The sequence below is a fragment of the Triticum dicoccoides genome, chromosome 1A, assembly GCF_002162155.2.
Source record: "Triticum dicoccoides isolate Atlit2015 ecotype Zavitan chromosome 1A, WEW_v2.0, whole genome shotgun sequence".
NCBI classification, from domain to species: Eukaryota; Viridiplantae; Streptophyta; class Magnoliopsida; order Poales; family Poaceae; genus Triticum; species Triticum dicoccoides.
This window is the reverse complement of record NC_041380.1, coordinates 254,091,822-254,102,000: the sequence shown is the minus strand read 5'-3', so window position 1 is coordinate 254,102,000 and position 10,179 is coordinate 254,091,822.

The following is a 10,179-nucleotide window of genomic DNA, read 5'->3' as shown; positions in this document are numbered from 1 at the left end:
AAGATCGGTGTTACGCACGTATGCGTTAAATTCCTCCTTGATTACTGCTTGATCCATAAAGTCCTCTGAAGGCCATTCACAAGCCCGCACTTGAGCTTCCCTTGGTGGTTCATCGTCTGCATCACGTATTGCGAGCCTGGGTCCTTGCTTCCGTGAAGGACCACCTTCGTACATTTTCCTAAACATATTTCTTCCTCTGAAAAATTCCTGAAAATTTTAGTAACTTTGAATAAAAGTGAACCGAACTCAACAAAATTGATAGCAACTACTCCCACATGTGCCTAGAGACTATATCATGCATTAGAACTACTTGGGACCAAATAAATTTGACATGCAAGCTCAAGAACAGGGTCACCTAAGCAGCAAAAATTTGCAATGAATAAAGCACTAGAACAAAAACTAATTGGACCATTGGAGGAGTCACATACCAAAGAACAATCCCCCAAAGCAGTTTTGTGAGAGGTGCTTTGAGCAAGGAGATTGAAAATGGCAGCAAGATGAGCTTGGACTCAGGTTTGAGCTGGTTGGTGATTTTTGTGGGAGGAAAAAGGAGTGTGTGGTAGCTGGAATAAGTGGAGGGGGGCCACCGTTAGCCCACGAGGCAGGGGGGCGCGCCCTGTACCCTCGTGGCTAGGTGCTTGCTTCCCCTGGTGTGTTCTCACTGCGAGATATTCTCAAATATTCCAGAAAAACCATATTTAAATTTCAGGGCATTCGAAGAACTTTTATTTTCGGGGTATTTTTTATTGCACGGATGATTCAGAAAACTGACAGCAAATACTATTTTTGCTTTATTTATCCTAAATAACAGAAGGTAAAAGGAGGGTACAGAAGGTTGTGCTTTCTAACTTCATCCATCTCATGCTCATCAAAAGGAATCCACTAACAAGGTTGATCAAGTCTTGTTAACAAACTCATTTCAAGTAACATGAAACCAGAGAAATTTCGAATAACACTAGGTTACCTCAATGGGGATATGCACGTCCCCAATAATAAGAATATCATATTTCTTCTTGATAGTAGGTAGAGGAAATTCAAAACCTCCAAAAATAATCGATGGAATTTTTCCAATAGAGTTTATACTATGAACTTGAGGTTGTTTCCTCGGAAAGGGTACCGTATGCTCATTACCATTAACATGAAAAGTGACATTGCCTTTGTTGCAGTCAATAACAGCCCCTACAGTATTCAAAAAGGGTCTTCCAAGAACAATAGACATACTATTGTCCTCGGGAATATCAAGATTAACAAAGTCCGTTAAAATAGTAACGTTTGCAACCAAAACAGGCACATCCTCACAAATACCGACAGGTATAGCGGTTGATTTATCAGCCATTTGCAAAGATATTTCAGTAGGTGTCAACTTATTCAAATCAAGTCTATGATATAAAGAGAGAGGCATAACACTAACACCGGATCCAAGATCACATAAAGCAGTTTTAACATAGTTTCTTTTAATGGAGCATGGTATAGTTGGTACTCCTGGATCTCCTAGTTTCTTAGGTATTCTAGACTTAAAAGTATAATTAGCAAGCATGGTGGAAATTTCAGCTTCCGGTAACTTTCTTTTATTAGTACCAATATCTTTCATGTACTTCGCATAAGGATTCATTTTAAGCATAGCAGTCAAACGCATACGCAAGAAGATAGGTCTAATCATTTCAGCAAAGCGCTCAAAATCCTCATCATCCTTTTTCTTGGATGGTTTGGGAGGAAAAGGCATGGGTTTCTGAACCCATGGTTCTCTTTCTTTACCATGCTTCCTAGCAACAAAGTCTCTCTTATCATAACGTTGATTCTTTGATTGTGGGTTATCAAGCTCAACAACAGGTTCAATCTCTACATCATTATTATTGCTAGGTTGAGCATCAACATGAACATCATCATTAACATTATCACTAGGTTCATGTTCATTACCAGATTGTGTTTCAGCATCAGAAATAGAAATATCATTGGGATTCTCAAGTGTGTCGATAACAGGTTCACTAGAAGCATGCAATGTCCTATCATTTTTCTTTCTCTTCCTCTTAGAATGACTAGGTGCATCTGCATTAGTTCTCTGAGAATCTTGCTCAATTCTCTTAGGATGGCCCTCGGGATACAAAGGTCCCTGAGTCATTTTACCACCTCTAGTCACAACTCTAACTGCATTATTATTTTTCTTACTATTTAATTCATTGAGCAAATCATTCTGAGCTTTAAGTACTTGTTCTACTTGAGTGGAAACCATAGAAGCATGTTTACTAATAAGTTTAAGTTCACCTTTAACATTAGCCATATAATCACTCAAGTGTTCAATCATATAAGCATTATGTTTCAATTGTTTCCCAACATAAGCATTGAAGTCTTCTTGTTTAACCATAAAATTATCAAACTCATCTAAGCATTGGCTAACAAACTTAGTAGGAGGAATTTCAGCCTTATCATATATAGAGTGAGAATTTACCTTTACTACCTGTGTCGGGTTATCAAGACCATGTATTTCTTCAACAGGCGGTAAATTAAGACCATGTATTTCTTCAACAGGAGGTAAATTCTTAACATCTTCAGCTTTTATACCTTTTTCGTTCATAGATTTCTTTGCCTCTTGCATATCTTCGGGACTGAGCAATAGAATACCCCTTTTCTTCGGAGTTGGCTTAGGAGTTGGTTCAGGAAGTGTCCAATTATTTTCATTAGTCAACATATTATTCAATAGAATTTCAGCTTGATCAATAGTTCTTTCCCTAAAAACACAACCATCACAACTATCCAGGTGGTCTGTGGAAGCATCGGTTAGTCCATTATAAAAGATATCAAGTATTTCATTTTTCTTGAGAGGATGATCAGGCAAAGCATTAGGTAATTGGAGAAGCCTCCCCCAAGCTTGTGGGAGACTCTCTTCTTCAATTTGCACAAAATTGTATATTTCCCTTAAAGCAGCTTGTTTCTGATGAGCAGGGAAATATTTAGCAGAGAAGTAATAAATCATATCTTGGGGACTACGCACACAACCAGGATCAAGAGAATTAAACCATATCTTAGCATCACCCTTTAATGAGAACAAAAATAATTTAAGGATATAATAGTGGCGGGTTTTCTCATCATTAGTAAATAGGGTAGCTATATCATTTAATTTAGTAAGATGTGCCACAACAGTTTTAGATTCATAGCCATAGAAAGGATCAGATTCAACCAAAGTAATTATATCAGGGTCGACAGAAAATCATAATCCCTATCAGTAACAAAGATAGGTGAAGTAGCATAAGCAGGATCATATTCATTCTAGCATTCAGAGATTTTTGTTTCAGCTTAGCTAATAGTTTCTTAAGATCACTCCTATCATTGCAAGAAAGAAAGTCTCTAGCAGTTTCTTCATCCATAACATAACCTTCAGGCACAACAGACAATTCATATCTAGGGGGAGAATCATCATCATCACTTTCATCAATATTATCAGTTTTGATAATTTCATTCTCTCTAGCCCTAGCAAGTTGTTCATCAAGAAATTCACCAAGTGGCACAGTAGTATCAAGCATAGAAGTAGTTTCATCATAAGTATCATGCATAGTAGAAGTGGCATCATCAATAACATGCGACATATCAGAATTAATAGCAGAAGGAGGTTTAGGTGTCGCAAGCTTACTCAAAACAGAAGGTGAATCAAGTGCAGAGCTAGATGGCAGTTCCTTACCTCCCCTCGTAGTTGAGGGATAAATCTTGGTTCTTGAATCTTTCAAGTTCTTCATAATGATAAGAAGATATAAATCTCAAGTGACTCAAAGAATAGAGCTATGCTCCCCCGCAACAGCGCCAGAAAATAGTCTTGATAACCCACAAGTATAGGGGATCGCACCACTTTTCGAGGGTAGAGTATTCAACCCAAATTTATAGATTCGACACAAGGGGAGCCAAAGAATATTCTCAAGTATTAGCAGCTGAGTTGTCAATTCAACCACACCTGGATAACTTAATATCTGCAGCAAAGTATTTAGTAGCAAAGTAATATGATAATAGTGGTAAAGGTAGCAAAAGTAATATTTTGGGGTTTTATAGTGATTGTAACAGTAGCAACGGAAAAGTAAATACGCGAAGAACAATATGTGGAAAGCTCGTAGGCAATGGATCGATGATAGAGAATTATGCCGAATGCGATCGATCATCTAACAGTCATAACCTAGGGTGACACAGAACTAGCTCCAGTTCATCAATGTAATGTAGGCATGTATTCCGAATATAGTCATACGTGCTTATGGAAAAGAACTTGCATGACATCTTTTGTCCTACCCTCCCGTGGTAGAGGGGTCCTATTGGAAACTAAGGGATATTAATGCCTCCTTTTAATAGAGTACCGGACCAAAGCATTAACACATAGTGAATACATGAACTCCTTAAACTATGGTCATCACTGGTAAGTATACCAATTATTGTCACTTCGGGGTTAACGGATCATAACACATAATAGGTGGCTATAGACTTACAAGATAGGATCAAGAACTCTCATATATTGATGAAAACATAATAGGTTCAGATCTGAAATCATGGCACTCGGGCCCTAGTGACAAGCATTAAGCATAGCAAAGTCATAGCAACATCAATCTCAAAACATAGTGGATACTAGGGATCAAACCCTAACAAAACTAACTCGATTACATGATAAATATCATCCAACCCATCACCGTCCAGCAAGCCTATGATGGAATTACTCACGCACGGCGGTGAGCATCATGAAATTGGTGATGGAGGAAGGTTGGTGATGACGATGGCGACAGATTCCCCTCTCCAGAGCCCCGAACAGACTCCAGACCAGCCCTACCGAGAGAGTCTAGGGCTTGGCGGCGGCTCCGTATCGTAAAACGCAATGAATCCTTCTCTCTGATTTTTTTTCTCCCCGAAAGTGAATATATAGAGTTGGAGTTGAGGTCGGTGGAGCGTCAGGGGGCCCACGAGGCGGGGGGACGCCCAGGGGGCAGGGCGCGCCCCCACCCTCGTGGACAGGTGGAGGCCCCCCCTGACGTGGATTCTTCTTCCAGTATTTTTTATATATTCCAAAATAATGCTCCGTTGATTTTTAGGTCATTTCAGAAACTTTTATTTCTGCACAAAAATAACACCATGGCAATTCTGTTGAAAACAGCGTCAGTCCGGGTTAGTTCCATTCAAATCATGCAAGTTAGAGTCCAAAAAAGGGCAAAAGTGTTTGTAAAAGTAGATACGACGGAGACATATCAAATATACATACGAAGAGAAATATTTTTCTGGGATTCACCATGTGGGATGTACATAAGAACGGAAATGATTGGGTTTTTATGCCTTGCCCGATCGCACACGAGCTCATTTTCCCCCAGCCGGTGTGCCAGGACAGCCTATCCCCGACGGTTTCTGGGTCGTGTGGGAAGGACCCCCTATCCCACACACTCACTTGGCGACGGTTCCAAATGCCGTCGCGGAAAGGGGTTAAAAACCGTGTGTATAGCACCGACGCGTACCCGTGCATGGTGAGTATCGTAGGAGTGGATGGTATCCATGCGGTTGTCATAGGAGAGGTGTGGAACAACGGCGAAGGAGAAGCGGCATGGAGCCCGGGACTACCGTTGGAGGTGACGGACTCGTCGACTTTCGGCAGGAGTGTGGCATGGAGGCCGGGGTGGTGGAGCGGCGACGAAGGCAAGAGAGAAAAATAGAAGGAGAGAAAATGGGAGGATGGAGGCGTTGGGTCCTAGAGTGTTTTTGGTAGGTGAAAGCACAAGTGCTCCCTAGGTGGTTTTGGTAATTAATGTCAATATATCTCTTGTTGGACTAATGTTTTCATCTAGTATATTTCAGACAAGTTCAACAGATGGAGTGGTGTGGACAAGAGAATGTGGAACCCCTTCAAAATGCTAAGGACAAAGGATTGGCTCAAGCTCAAAAGCTCAAGACTCTGCATTTTACTTAGTGATCCAAGATCACATTGAGTCCATAGGACAGCCAATACTATTAAAAGGGGATGAGGTGTTGCTTAATGGCTTGCTTGCTCAAAATGCTTAGTGATATGCTCTAAAGCCCTCAACCACTTTCTCATATCCACATATGTCCCAAACCAAAAGTCAAACTCGGCCACACCGAAACATTCTATCCGGCGTCATCGAGTTCTCTGGACATAGCCACTGCCACAAACCTTAATCAATTCAGTTTCACTGATGGGATCCCGATCTCACCGAGATGGGCTTGCAAACTCTCTGTTGCCCATTGCAATAATTTCGGTCTCACCGAGGTATGCAATCAGTCCCACCGAGTTTGCCTGACCAACTCTCTGTTTTGCTTCTTACCAAAATCGGTCTCACCGAGTATGTTTAATCGGTCAAACTGAGATGAGGTTTTACCCTAACCCTAGCACATCGGTCCCACCGAGTTGATCATATGGGGCCCACTGAAATGCCTAACGGTCACATTATGAACTAAATCGGTCCGACCGAGTTTTCTGATTCGGTCCCACCGAGTTTGGTGAATTGTGTGTAACGGTTAGATTTTGTGTGGAGGCTATATATACCCCTCCACCCACTCTTGATCTGAGAGGAGAGCCATCAGAACATGCCTACACTTCCAGGATACATTTTCTAAGAGAGAACCACCTACTCATGTGTTGAGGTCAAGATACACCATTCCAATCACATAAATCTTGATCTCTAGCCTTCTCCAACTTGCTTTCCACTCAAATCTTCTTTCCACCAAATCCAAATCAGCGAGAGAGAGTTGAGTGTTGGGGAGACTATCATTTGAAGCACAAGAGCAAGGAGTTCATCATCAACATACCATTTATTACCTTTTGGAGAGTGGTGTCTCCTAGATTGGTTAGGTGTCACTTGGGAGCCCCCGTCGAGATTGTGGAGTTGAACCAAGGAGTTTGTATGGGCAAGGAGATGGCCTACTTCATGAAGATCTACCCTAGTGAGGCAAGTCCTCCGTGGGTGATGGCCATGGTGGGATAGACAAGGTTTCTTCTTCGTGGACCCTTCGTGGGTGGAGCCCTCCGTGGACTCGTGCAACCGTTACCCTTCGTGGGTTGAAGTCTCCATCAACGTGGATGTACGATAGCACCACCTATTGGAACCACGCCAAAAATCTCCATGTCTCCAATTGCGTTTGCATACTCCAATCCCATCCCTTTACATTCTTGCAACTTGCATGCTTTACTTTCCGCTGCTAATATACTCTTGTCATGCTTGCTTGATATGTATTGTGAATGTTTAAACTTGTGCTAAGACTCTACCTTAACTTGAAGAAAATAAAAACTGCAACTTTTTTTGTTAGGAGTCTATTCACCCCCCTCTAGACACCTCTTTCTTGATCCTTCCAGTAGGGTTTTGGGTGGGCCGAGAGTGTCGGAGTTTGACGTGACTACTGTCTGGACTCCCACAAAGCCCCCCGGTTTCTCTCGGGTTTGCTAGAAAAAGTACGTTCGGATCACTCGACGGACCGATATAGGCCCGCGTTGGATGGCTAAACACATCCAAACCATGTCGTCCGGACGGTTGTGGGTTGTTCAACGGTCCGATTTGGAGATGCCCTTAGATTTAGTTTCATAGTAAGAATGGTCCTCGCCAATGAAGATTGATCAGGCACCTCGTAGTCGATGGACACATCATATAACTCAAGGAATAGTGCTGATAAATTATATAGAGTCAGTTAACGTTTAGCCATGACTTCCTTTCCTTCCTATCTAGGGTAAACTTCCCCATCCAGGGTTCACCAGCGAGCCCCTGGATTCGCCTCCCCTCTGCCTGCCGCTCTGACAGCCAGTGGCGGGGAATGAAATCCCACTGCCTTTACTTTGATTAGTTGTTTAGGTTAGGGTTTCTTAGTCCTCACAGGCATGGCGTTCGGGCGGATGACTACGCTTCTTCTTCGAGTTTCTCTTATAGGCTCTGATCCTCCACCCATTCCTCCATCTGGACATAATCGCTAGAGCTCCTGTGTAGATTCTTGTCGTCTCGTTGGGATGGTGAGTGTTGGGGAACGTAGCAGAATTTTAAAATTTTCTACGCATCACCAAGATCAATCTATGGAGTCATCTAGCAACGAGGGAGAGGGGAGTGCATCTACATACCCTTGTAGATCGCGCGCGGAAGCGTTCAAGAGAATGGGGTTGATGGAGTCGTACTCGTCGTGATCCAAATCACCGATGACCTAGCGCCGAACGGACAGCACCTCCGCGTTCAACACACGTACGGTTGGGAAGACGTCTCCTCCAACTTGATCCATCAAGGGGGGAGGAGAGGTTGATGAAGATCCAGCAGCACGACGGCGTGGTGGTGGAAGCAACGGTGATCTCGGCAGGGCTTCGCCAAGCTCAGGGAGAGGGAGGAGTGTCACGGGAGGGAGAGGGAGGCGCCAGGGGCTAGGGTGCGGCTGCCCTCCCTCCCCACCACTATATATAGGACCCCTAGGGTGGGCGCCGGCCCTAGGAGATGCAATCTCCAAGGGGGGCGGCGGCCAAGGGGTGGAGTGCCCCCCAAGCCAAGTGGGGCGCCCCCACCCCTAGGGTTTCCAACCCTAGGCGCAGGGGGAGGCCCAAGGGGGCGCACCAGCCCACTAGATGCTGGTTCCCCTCCCACTTCAGCGCATGGGGCCCTCCGGGATAGGTGGCCCCACCCGGTGGACCCCCGGGACCCTTCCGGTGGTCCCGGTACAATACCGATTACCCCCGAAACTTTCCCGATGACCGAAACTCGACTTCCTATATATAAATCTTCACCTCCAGACCATTCCCATACGGAGTGACAAATCCCAGTCTCGATTCGTGCCAACCCAACAGACACTTTTGGAGATACCCGTAGTGTACCTTTATAGTCACCCAGTTACGTTGTGACGTTTGGCACACCCAAAGCACTCCTACGGTATCCGGGAGTTGCACAATCTCATGGTCTAAGGAAATGATACTTGACATTCGGAAAAGCTATAGCAAACGAACTACACGATCTTTGAGCTATGCTTAGGATTGGGTCTTGTCCATCACATCATTCTCCTAATGATGTGATCCCGTTATCACTGACATCAGGAAACCATGACTATCTTTTGATCAACGAGCTAGTCAACTAGAGGCTCACTAGGGACGTGTTGTGGTCTATGTATTCACACATGTATTACGATTTCCGGATAACACAATTATCGCATGAATAATAGACAATTATCATGAACAAAGAAATATAATAATAACCATATTATTATTGCCTCTAGGGCATATTTCCAACAGCGAGGTTGGCGTTTCTCGTCATGTGGCGGGATTTTGTGTCACGTGCTTCAGATCCATGCAAAGTTTCAACAACAACAACTGCAGCTCCACGGCACTAGTTCTTAGGGGCACGTGCACAAAGACTTACTAGTTGTCATTGAAAGGGTCAAGTCGGCTCCAGTAAGGGAGCGGCGATGGCGGTGCATCAACGGGTCATTCTGAAGGCAGTAGTTGTCATTGGGGGTCTTAGAATCTTGGTAATTTCTAATATGCTTCAAATGCTTTGTACTTTTTGGTGGAATTTTATAATAGATCTGATCCCTTTCGAAAAAAGAAGGAAGGAATAATGTTGGAAAACCGAAAGAAATTTACATATCTGAATCCAGGCGGGTTGTTTTCATCACAAGGAACCTAAACATCTAAGCTATGCTTAGTTAGCAATCGGTGATGTGGTCTATGCATAAGCGCATAATTGATAATCCCAATTATCCATCTTCGACTTATCAAGGTATATAAACAATACATCAGTTATTCTATGAAAACTCATAAAATCTGGTGTTCACATTCAAAATTGACTAAAAGAGAGTGAACTACCTCAGTTGGATGTGTAAAAGGTTATGTGAGATGTATCTTGGGTAGGTTGGCTAAAAACCCTACTTGAGAAAGGATAAATATGAATTTTCACCTAATCATTAGATTACAAATACACATGGTCAATTAAAGCAAGAATTTGAGAAGTATCATTTCCACTATAATATCAACCCAATGAGGGATCAAGGCGAGTGTTACTTTAAGCATTCGTGAAAGTGCTATCATGCCCTTAAATCATATTTTGATGTTGATGACAAGATACATATAAGGGACTAATTATGTTTACTAAGTGAATACATGGGATATTAGTCTCCTTGGGATCTTTGTGTAGGGATCATAGACACATCAAATGAGTTATGACTCAAGAAGATGACAACAAGAGAAGAGGCGTAGGC